The following is a 9,566-nucleotide window of genomic DNA, read 5'->3' as shown; positions in this document are numbered from 1 at the left end:
AAATTCTCTACAGCCTACCACAAAGTCTTTCTGGAGTCACTGTGGAAGGATTTTGGTACGCTCTTAGCACTTTACTAAATATTGCAGTCAAACTTTATTAGCACATTTAACCCTGTAAAGGGGCTATCAGTTACAACTATTGCCTGAGTTTTTAGCCCAGCTGTGCATGAATTTCCCTCCCAATTGCTATGGTAGTGTAAGTTAGCCAGATGGCTAAATTAGGACCGCTCAGACTCCATTCCTTCTGAGGTAAATAAGAGAGTTAAACTAAAATCCCAAACGAACTATGGTTCTAACAAGGCTTTTATCCCCTTTAACCACTGTTTTACTGACACAGAATTCTAAAGAGAGGCATGGATAATCAAATCTTACAGGTTATTTTAAGAAAGACAATATGCAATTTACATATTATTCTAATGTTCTGAACTCAAGGGACAAATGATGTGATCCAGTGTGGAAAATCATTTTTTCAGTTGCAATCATAGATAGAGCCTTCATAGACAGATACCAAAGTTTTGATCACTAAGTTATCCACGTAAGCAAATGTATACTGCACCTCTGGTTAGATCTTCTTCCTTTCCAATTAATCCATTCAGGTATCCACGTGGAATTTGTCTCCTCTCTGATGTAAGAAAAAAATCAACATTCCATCATCTCTGATTTTTTTTATCTTATCCATGTCTATGAACAAACCAACCCAGTAACAGCAGCAAAGCACACACTAAGCAGCAGCAGCAGATTCATATTAATCCCAATATATACCCCAAGGCCTGTACATGGCTCTAGTGACACTTCTCAGTTCAATAGAGAAAGTAGGGTTGAAATTTTCCCACAGCTGTGGTATTTGTCCTCCAGGTCTAACTCCTCTGCACTTTTCTTTATGGAGATTAAGCATAACAAGACATCAGGTACCTGAAAGTAGAAACATCCAGTAAAGGGTCAGAGGCAATAAGAAGTTTGATGCCATATTCATGTTCAATAGCTGCAAGTGGACCATCTTCTCAATGCTGGAAACTGTCATTTTGATGTTCCCATAGCTTTAGTGATGTTATTTTTGATTACACTGGTATAGGTATCATTAGCTCTAATATTGTGCAAAGCAGATACTGCCATCATTGTTCTTAGAGTACAGCTTGACGCTCATGTTGGAGACCTCATAAAAGTTGTCTTGTATTTTTTGTAGATTCAAATCACAACAGGTTAAGTGAACCACTGAGGAACCTCACCCCACAGGACATTTGTACTGATATTGTAATCCATTTGCACCTCCAGAGAGCTGAAGGCTCCCGTCATATATTCCAGCCCTGCTTCTCAATTCCCTTTGGAAGTGGTGATAGAGCACTGTAGGTGGCAACATCGGAGAGCTGTACACCTCTCAGCATTAAGGAGCGTTTGCACCAATCACCTGCTCTGCAAATACCACTGTCTTGCCCTTGAATATTTCATCTGGGTCCTTAAGTGGGTCCTTGTCACCATTAAACTTTTGTCTCCTTTCTTTTGTGGAGATGCCCAGGTTCTCCCCGAGCCCTGAATCACATCCTGGCCCCTTTCCAAGATCTAATCTGTGAGAGAATCACTGCAGGTATTGCTCCATCCATAACTGCACTCTCACTGCATAGCAGAAAGCTCTTTTATTTCCCTGCTCCCTTTCTCAGCACGCACTGCTGCTCAGCCAACAATTTCTAGGGTCCTCTGGGAAATATTCCTCCCAGAATTTCTTCATTCTGGGTTCAACTGGTATCAAAGCTGTGCCTGGCCTTTAGCAGCATGCCTTCATATAAACCCATTGTTTTCTGTCAATAGCAGAATAGGAGTTTCCAGTTTAAGAGTAAGAAAATCTTTCTGAAGGTGGAAAATTATTCTTCTTGTTTATATAAGTAAATTGAATCTATTTCCCCATGTTAAGTACCCTCACATCTTCTTATCAACTGTCTGAAATGGGCCATCTTGATTAACACTGCAATTTTTTTTTCCTCCTGCTGATAATAGCTCATCTTAATTAATTAGCCTCTTAGAGTTGGTATGGCAACTTCCACCTTTTCATGTTCTCTGTATGTATATATATATCTTCTTACTATATGTTTCATTTTATGCATCTGATGAAGTAGGCTGTAGCCCACGAAAGCTTATGCTCAAATAAATTTGTGCTCTAAGGTAGGACAAGTATTCCTGTTCTATTTTCAAAGTAAGTCTGTCTTTAAGTTTTTGAGCATCACTGGAAATATGTTCATTGTCCTGCGGTTTAAAGCCCTAAAGAAGATAGCTTTGATGGACATTGAAGACGTCAAGGATATGCATTTCCCTGAGTACACTGTGACTTTTCATGGTGTCCTTCAGTGCATTAATTAATAATATTTTAGAAATAGAATTGAAAAATAAAATGAAGTCTGTTCTCTCTTGTACCAGGTTTTCCAATGTTTCAGGTAGGTACAATTTAAATAATACAATATGTTTGATAGTTTCCCAGGTGATATATATTCCTGACTCTATTCTATCTCTATATATTGTAGAGAATGAGACGGTCCTCTGAAATGTTGTCTATCCTGCTCTTAGTTCTGATTGCAGTATATCTTTATGCACTTTGTCTTAATTACAAACCTTTAAACCATGGGCATCCTGGTCATTATTGTTCATATGTGGTATGGCAAATAGCTTCTTCTGCTTGAGATAAAGAAGAATCTCTGTTAGCTATGAGTGATATATAACCCTTTTACTGGCCAGACACAAACATTAGAGCAAGTCTGACATTCCAACCAGCATGAATACATAAGTCTAGCAAAATAATCAATCTTTATTCCTCTCAGCTATACAGAATGATCTGTTCTTAAAATAAAAGACACCTGATTTTTAACTCTTAGAATAGTGACACATTTCTGCATTCCAAACTGGTAGTCAAACAAATATAGATATCTAAAGAGATATAATACAGCTTCACTTTCCAAAAAGTAAAATATATGGGGAGGGATCATAAAAGGAAGTCTTCTAGATAGAAACATTGTCCTTTTAGTTAATTTAATTATGGCAATTTCTATTCTAGCTATGAAGAAGAGGAGCTAATGTTGCTATCTGGTGACACTAAGGGACATTTGCTCGAATAGAACATTGATATTAATTCCTGGGGGAAGGGGAGGAGAAAGGGTGAGGCAGAAAGAGACATAACTAGATGAAGTCAATGGGAATCAAAGTGCTCAGAACTTCTGAAAATCAGGCAACTCCTAAATGGAATTAGGATACTAATGTTAAACAACTAGGTTTGAAAATATTGGTCAATGTCTGTTTCAGACATTGTCAGGTCAATGTTTTTCTCCTGATATATTAACTTTCATTTTTTCTAAATTTAATCTTATTTTGTTATTTTCTGCCCATATTTGTAATTCCTCCAAGTTTCAATTGTTTGATTTCTCTGTCCTTACTATTTTCCTCCCAGAATAGCATCACGTATATGTCTTTCCAAAGAGATTCTCTAGCTCAGTCAGAAGTTATGAGCTTAATGCAGGAATCTGTGGGTGAAATTCTATGGCCTGTGTTACACAGCAGGTCATACTAGATTATCATAATGGTCTTTTCTGGACAGACATAGCCCTCTTATATAAGTGGCTCACTGAAGATTTATACTAGCTGAGGACCTTACCTTATGAATGACATGTCATTAACATGCTATTTCCTCCCTTTTCCAATCATTATAGAAGATGTTTAATAAAACAAGCTCTAATGTATTCCTTTAGCATCCCCACTAGATACTATCTTACAATTTGGCACATTAAGGTTTCATAATCATTAATTGATAGTGAAACTATGTCAACATCACTGTCCAAGCCAATTTGAATTAATTTTCAATTTAGATTTTGTGAGATACAGTGTCAAATGCTTTACTAAATCCCAGATACCTTACATACATTGCATTCTCCACAAGGACTAACTTTTTAAAATTCTATTAAAAAAATCTAATATCTCAAATGGGATTTTGAGTAATTTGTTGTAGCCTTGCTATTTGAATTTGCTCCTGTTAATTTTACATCCTGCTAAATGTCCAAATATTATGATTAGGTGCAAGATACATGGAATGGATCTGTCAGGATTCTGCATTATTATAAGTAACGTATCTTGTCAGGGTATATGATATACTTGTAAGTCAAACTCCTTACCAGAATGCAATGAGCCTAAGGATGAATTTTATCATCAGGGCAAGAGTTTCCAGTGAAAGACTAAACAGCAAGGAGATTAAAGAATATTCCTCTCACGTTCTTTTGCCAAGTTAAAGAAATGTGAAAATACTGTCACTTGGGGGTAGAAAAAGATGTCAGAATGTAAACTTTAAAGAGTTTCATTGTACTATACAAATGTGGGGACCATATTTCAGTCTCATTGATATCTGTTTTATAGACCTATAACTCCCTTGACTTGAGCATGGTTACTTTTGAGTTACAAAGTCTGGCCCTTTCTTCAAGTATTGATCATCTTCCTATATTAAATCATGACTCTGTGTTTAGTGCTTTTTCATTATCAGTAGTAAGTGTACTTTATGCTTCATTGCACCTGCCCTTTGATTGTTTTGATGCATTTTTATATATAGGTGTTTGAACAGGTAAAAATGATTTTCTTGTTATGTTTCTAGCCATGCATGGGTTATGAACACCCTAAGGTCAAGATTTTTTTAAAAAAGAGGCTAAAGTCAGACCCCTTAATCTTCTTTTAGGTTCCTAAGTTTTTATTTTTACATACACTACAAATAATCCATAACTACAGATAGAAAACAATTTGGCAAGACCTTAACTGTGGTAATGGAAATGAGCAACTGTCAGGGTTCCCTCCCCACTCTGAACTCTGGGGTACAGATGTGGGGACCCACATGAAAGAACCCCTAAACTTATATTCCACTATCTTAGGTTAAAAGCTTCCCCAAGGCACAAATTCCTTTCCTTGTCCTTGGATAGTATTGCTGCCACCACCAACTGATTTAAGCAAACATTTGGGGGGGCCACTTGGAGCCCTATCCCCCCCAAAATATCCCCCCAAACCTCTTCACCCCCTTTCTTGGGGAGGCTTGAGAATAATATACCAAACAATAGGTTAAAAGGGACATGAGCAAGTGAACCTACCTATCTGAGATTTTTTTTAATGGTGCACCATATAGGTGTTAGATTTAGTGTATATAGTTTTGTGAAGTCTTCAGATACAATAGGTTAACAAAGTGAGCACAGACAAAAATCCCTGGTTTTTAGGACACTGAAAATTAATTAGGTTCTTAAAAGAAGAATTTTATTTTTTTAAAAAAAGTAAAAGATTCACACCTTCAAAATCAGGATGGAAGATAACTTTAGAGGGTAAATAAAAAAAAAAATTAAAATCCAGGATTCCCTTCTGACTTTGCTTCCCAGTTACAAAACAGGAATAAAATTACCTCTTAGCATAGAGAAAATTCACAAGCTAAAACAAAAGATATTCTAATGCATTTCCTTGCTATTACTTATAATTTCTGTAATTTTAGATGTATCATTTCAGGATCTTTTTAGGAGATGATTTTTACTGCTCCTGTCCTTCTCTCTATCCAAGAGGGCACACACAAAGAGATCCCAAACAAAACCTTATGATTCTTAGAAATAGGATCTCTAAGAAAGTGAAAAAAAAGTTTTAGCTTGCTGTGTTTGCAAAGATGTCCATATATCTGAAGGTGACAAGTAATGAGTTACAATGTAGAAGTTTCTAAATATATTCTGTCATTTAGCAACAAAAGGAAGTGTAGGTCCCCTTTACTAGAGGGACCTCTGAAATTTATTGTTAGTGTTCTCTTTGGGAAGATCCTGTGTGCTTCAACTCCCATGATGCCTTGAGGAACTAGTGAAAGACTTCCTCTTCCAGGGAGTGCAGGGAGAAGAAGTGGTTAACTCCATTTTGGGAGAGGAGTGAGATTGCTGCTGTGGAGCTCTGTCCATAACAGGTTTCATAGTAGCAGCCATAACAGTTAGTCTGTATTCGCAAAAAGAAAAGGAGTACTTGTGTTACCTTAGAGACTAACAAAGTTATTTGAGCATAAGCTTTCGTGAGCTACAGCCCACTTCATCAGATGCATTCATTGGAAAAAAACTGAATGCATCCGATGAAGTGAGCTGTAGCTCACGAAAGCTTATGCTCAAATAAATTTGTTAGTCTCTAAGGTGCCACAAGTACTCCTTTTCCTTTTGTCCATAACAGGAGTTGCTGCTGAGAGCTTTGATAGAGCAGGGTTTTTCAGAGGCAATTAGTGGCTTCACTGGAGCCAGGGAAGAGACAATTGCTGTGCCTAGAGCTGACTGAGTTGGGCCTGCAGTGAAGGAACTGTGAATAACCCCCACTCTTGTTTGGGAAAGTAGATGCAAGGGAAGGGGCACAGCAGAGAGACTGAGTTTGAGGAGAAGCAGAGTGATTTTCTCATCGAACCAGGACCCAGAGCTGCTGACATTTCGTGGGGCCAGCTCCAGACATCAGAGGAGTTGTGCAGCTTGTTGCATTGGCTGGACTGATACACAGAACCAAGGGAGTGCTGCCTCCAGTTGCAGATCTTCCAGCAAGCATCTAGGACTCTGAAATCCAGGGTGGGGTAAATGTTGGCAGTGTAAATGCCAGTTAGGTAAGTTTAATTTATTACTGTATACTATATTTGTTAATTGATTTTATCCAACTGCCCCCTGTGGATTTAAATTAGTAGTGACATTTAATCTTAGTCTGTTATACCCTGTTTTTTTAAATTGGTATGTAAAGGTGTGTTAGCTCTAATTTAAGTATATGGGGTGTATAATTTTTATAATTGGTATTTTTGAGTTAGATCCATGCCACAGATTATTAATTATTATTATTATTATTATGAATTGTTATTATTATTAGAATAGGTTTATTCCTGGAGGTTCCCAAGTACAGGGGCCAGCCTGGTGGAGGCACAGCCAATCTCAAATTCCTTTAGGAGAAAAGGGACTGCAGCAGCAGGCTGCATAAAGGATTCCCACTTATCCAAAATCATCACTGGGATACTCAGGATCTCCTTTAATGTCAAAAATATCAGGCTCCCAGGCACACAGGTGAATGTTGCCTGCACCCAAGTAACCCAGGGAGGAAGTGGGCGGGGATGTTGATAGGAAGTTTCATGTTTTTACTTTCTGAACTGTCTGATTTTTTTAGTGTCACTTATATGCTTACTCATAAAAGCACTAGACAGTATGAAATTCCAGATGTACATCAACATCCTTTTCAATAATAAACTTTTAATACAAGAGACTATAGGGTTTTATTAGTGTTATTTATTTATTTTTACAGCAATAAGATGGCAAATGTACAGAAGAAAATCATGAGAGGGCAAGTGCAAGTTGCACAATATGCAAGAACACAATTGCATATCCCAAAGTCTATTCCAACATTTTAAGCCATTACACTGTTGTAACATGAGGTTTAGTATATTGTTCCATTTTGTACAGAAGTTGATTGGTTTCTGTTTGGTAGTGAAGCCAGCATCTCTAGTGGTTAAAAAAAAATTGCACAGCTCAATAACATCAAAGTTGACTCTCTTTTCTAGACCAGGAGAAAGCACTTCTGAACCAGCAAGAGGTAAACATAGATGACTAGTCCTATTTTGAGGGAATAACTTAAGTTTTCCTAGATGACCAATCACAAAAAGGAAAAGTCCATTTAAAATATGTTAAATAGATAATGAAATATGTTCTGCACAATGTACTTCAGTTGCTGGGTCCACTGAGTGTTTCCTCCTAATCTGCATGAAAATGATTATGAAGCTCAGTTATAATGTAATTAAGCTGCTCTATTCATCTTTTGGGTATGAACCTTGTGGAGCATATAAATTCAGATAATGTTTTATGAATTGTATGCAAGATTTGATTAGAGGAGATAGGGATAAATCTCAGGGTATATAAAAGGCTCTGAAGGGCATTCAGTTTAAGAAGAGAAACTTGTAAAAAAGGGACATGAGCAAGTGAATTTACCTATCCGAGTTTTTATTTTAACGGTGCACCATATACGTGTTAGATTTAGTGTATATAGTTTTGTGAAGTCTTCAGATACAATTATCCCCAATTATTTTATTTGTTGATGGGTTATTTGAAATGGTGAGGTACATAACTCCTTGGTATCTCAAACTCACATACAGGATTTATGACTTGGAATAGAGTCTCTGTATTCACTCAACTGAATCTCAGCACCCAGCCTCAAAGTTGTATTGAGATGGAACATACATACACACAGAAACTAAGAAGTGTCAACAGGCATCTGTTCCTTATTCAAAACCATTGTGTGGTTGTTTCATTCACCAACATGGAAGCTAGTGGATGTAAGAGATGTGGGTATAAGATTGATTTTAATGAAAACTGACAATGAAATACATTACATTCTGGTTGAAATAGTCCAGAATAATCCACGTGTCCACACAAAGACAAAATACTGTGAGGATATGTCTACAGTGCACACTCATTATGGCAACACGTAGAGTACACACTGTATGCCCCCTAGCATGGGTATAAATAGCAGTGTAGATGGTGAGGCACTGCATAGCCGAAAAGAATACAGACACACCAGAACTGTAACGCATGTACTCATCACAAGTCTCTACATACCCAAGCAGAGTCTCCCTGTCTACACTGATATTTTTAGCGGTGTAGTATCTTTCTTCCTCCTTGATGCTGGAGCCTTTCCCCGCCATTCTTCCCAGCTGGCTCCCCTTCACCTCCCCTGTCCCCGCAAAAGCCTTTTACTGACATGTGTAGCTACACACCACAATGTGGACACAGATTGTTTTTCACTGTGACATGTAGCTACCACACCGTATAGGCCTCTGCCAGTGGTGTGCAGTGTAGATGTAGCTTCAGTAGCAACTTTCTGGTGATGATTATTTACTTAATAGTAACACCTAAAGGTCCCAGTGGAGATCAGGGCTCCATTTCTCTAGTTGTAGTAAATATACATAGTAAGAGAAACACCCTACCCAATAGTCTAAGTAAACAAGACAAAGGAAGTCTTTATCTATATTTTACAGGGAGAGCACTGAGGCCCAGAGGGGTTAAATGACTTGCAGAATGTCTCACAGTGAGTTTAGGGCAGTGTGTTAGTTTCAAGGAGCTTCAGTTAGATTGTTGGAATTGCTGCATTCTGCTCTCATTTCATCCCACACCCATTCTAGTGTCTTATACTCATACAGATGCTCCATTGTCTCCTTCTCCCACTTTTGGCTTTGAATCTTCTTCCACGCCACCTATGTTTGAGACAGTCTCTCCTCCAGTCTACTAATTTCACTTTCAGATCCCTCCTTTAACCCCACTTCTCTAGTGAAGTCTTCCTACAATGTCTAGATGGCTTTGCCTTTTGGCTTATTTTTTGGTTCTAAGTATACTTACAGAATGGTCAGACTATTCAGTATAAATAATACCCTATGAATTTAGCCCACATTTTGGTTAATGGAATCACACAATGACAAACTTTGTTCCAAATCTGTTCTCTTTGTTCTCTTTTATTATTTGTCATTTGTGTTTATGATGGGTTATGATGTGACCATATTGTTTCTAGTCCTGGGGGGCTGATCCAAAATCCAT

General features: G+C 37.7%; 1 pseudogene; it reads right to left on the bottom strand.

The window, feature by feature from the left end:
- Positions 1 to 904: 904 nt before the first annotated feature.
- Positions 905 to 8,680, bottom strand: LOC119852658 (annotated as a pseudogene).
- Positions 8,681 to 9,566: the final 886 nt, after the last annotated feature.

Source organism: Dermochelys coriacea, chromosome 3, assembly GCF_009764565.3.
Source record: "Dermochelys coriacea isolate rDerCor1 chromosome 3, rDerCor1.pri.v4, whole genome shotgun sequence".
Lineage (NCBI taxonomy): Eukaryota > Metazoa > Chordata > Testudines > Dermochelyidae > Dermochelys > Dermochelys coriacea.
Note: the sequence above shows the minus strand (reverse complement) of the source record. Positions and strands in the feature narration are given on the sequence as shown.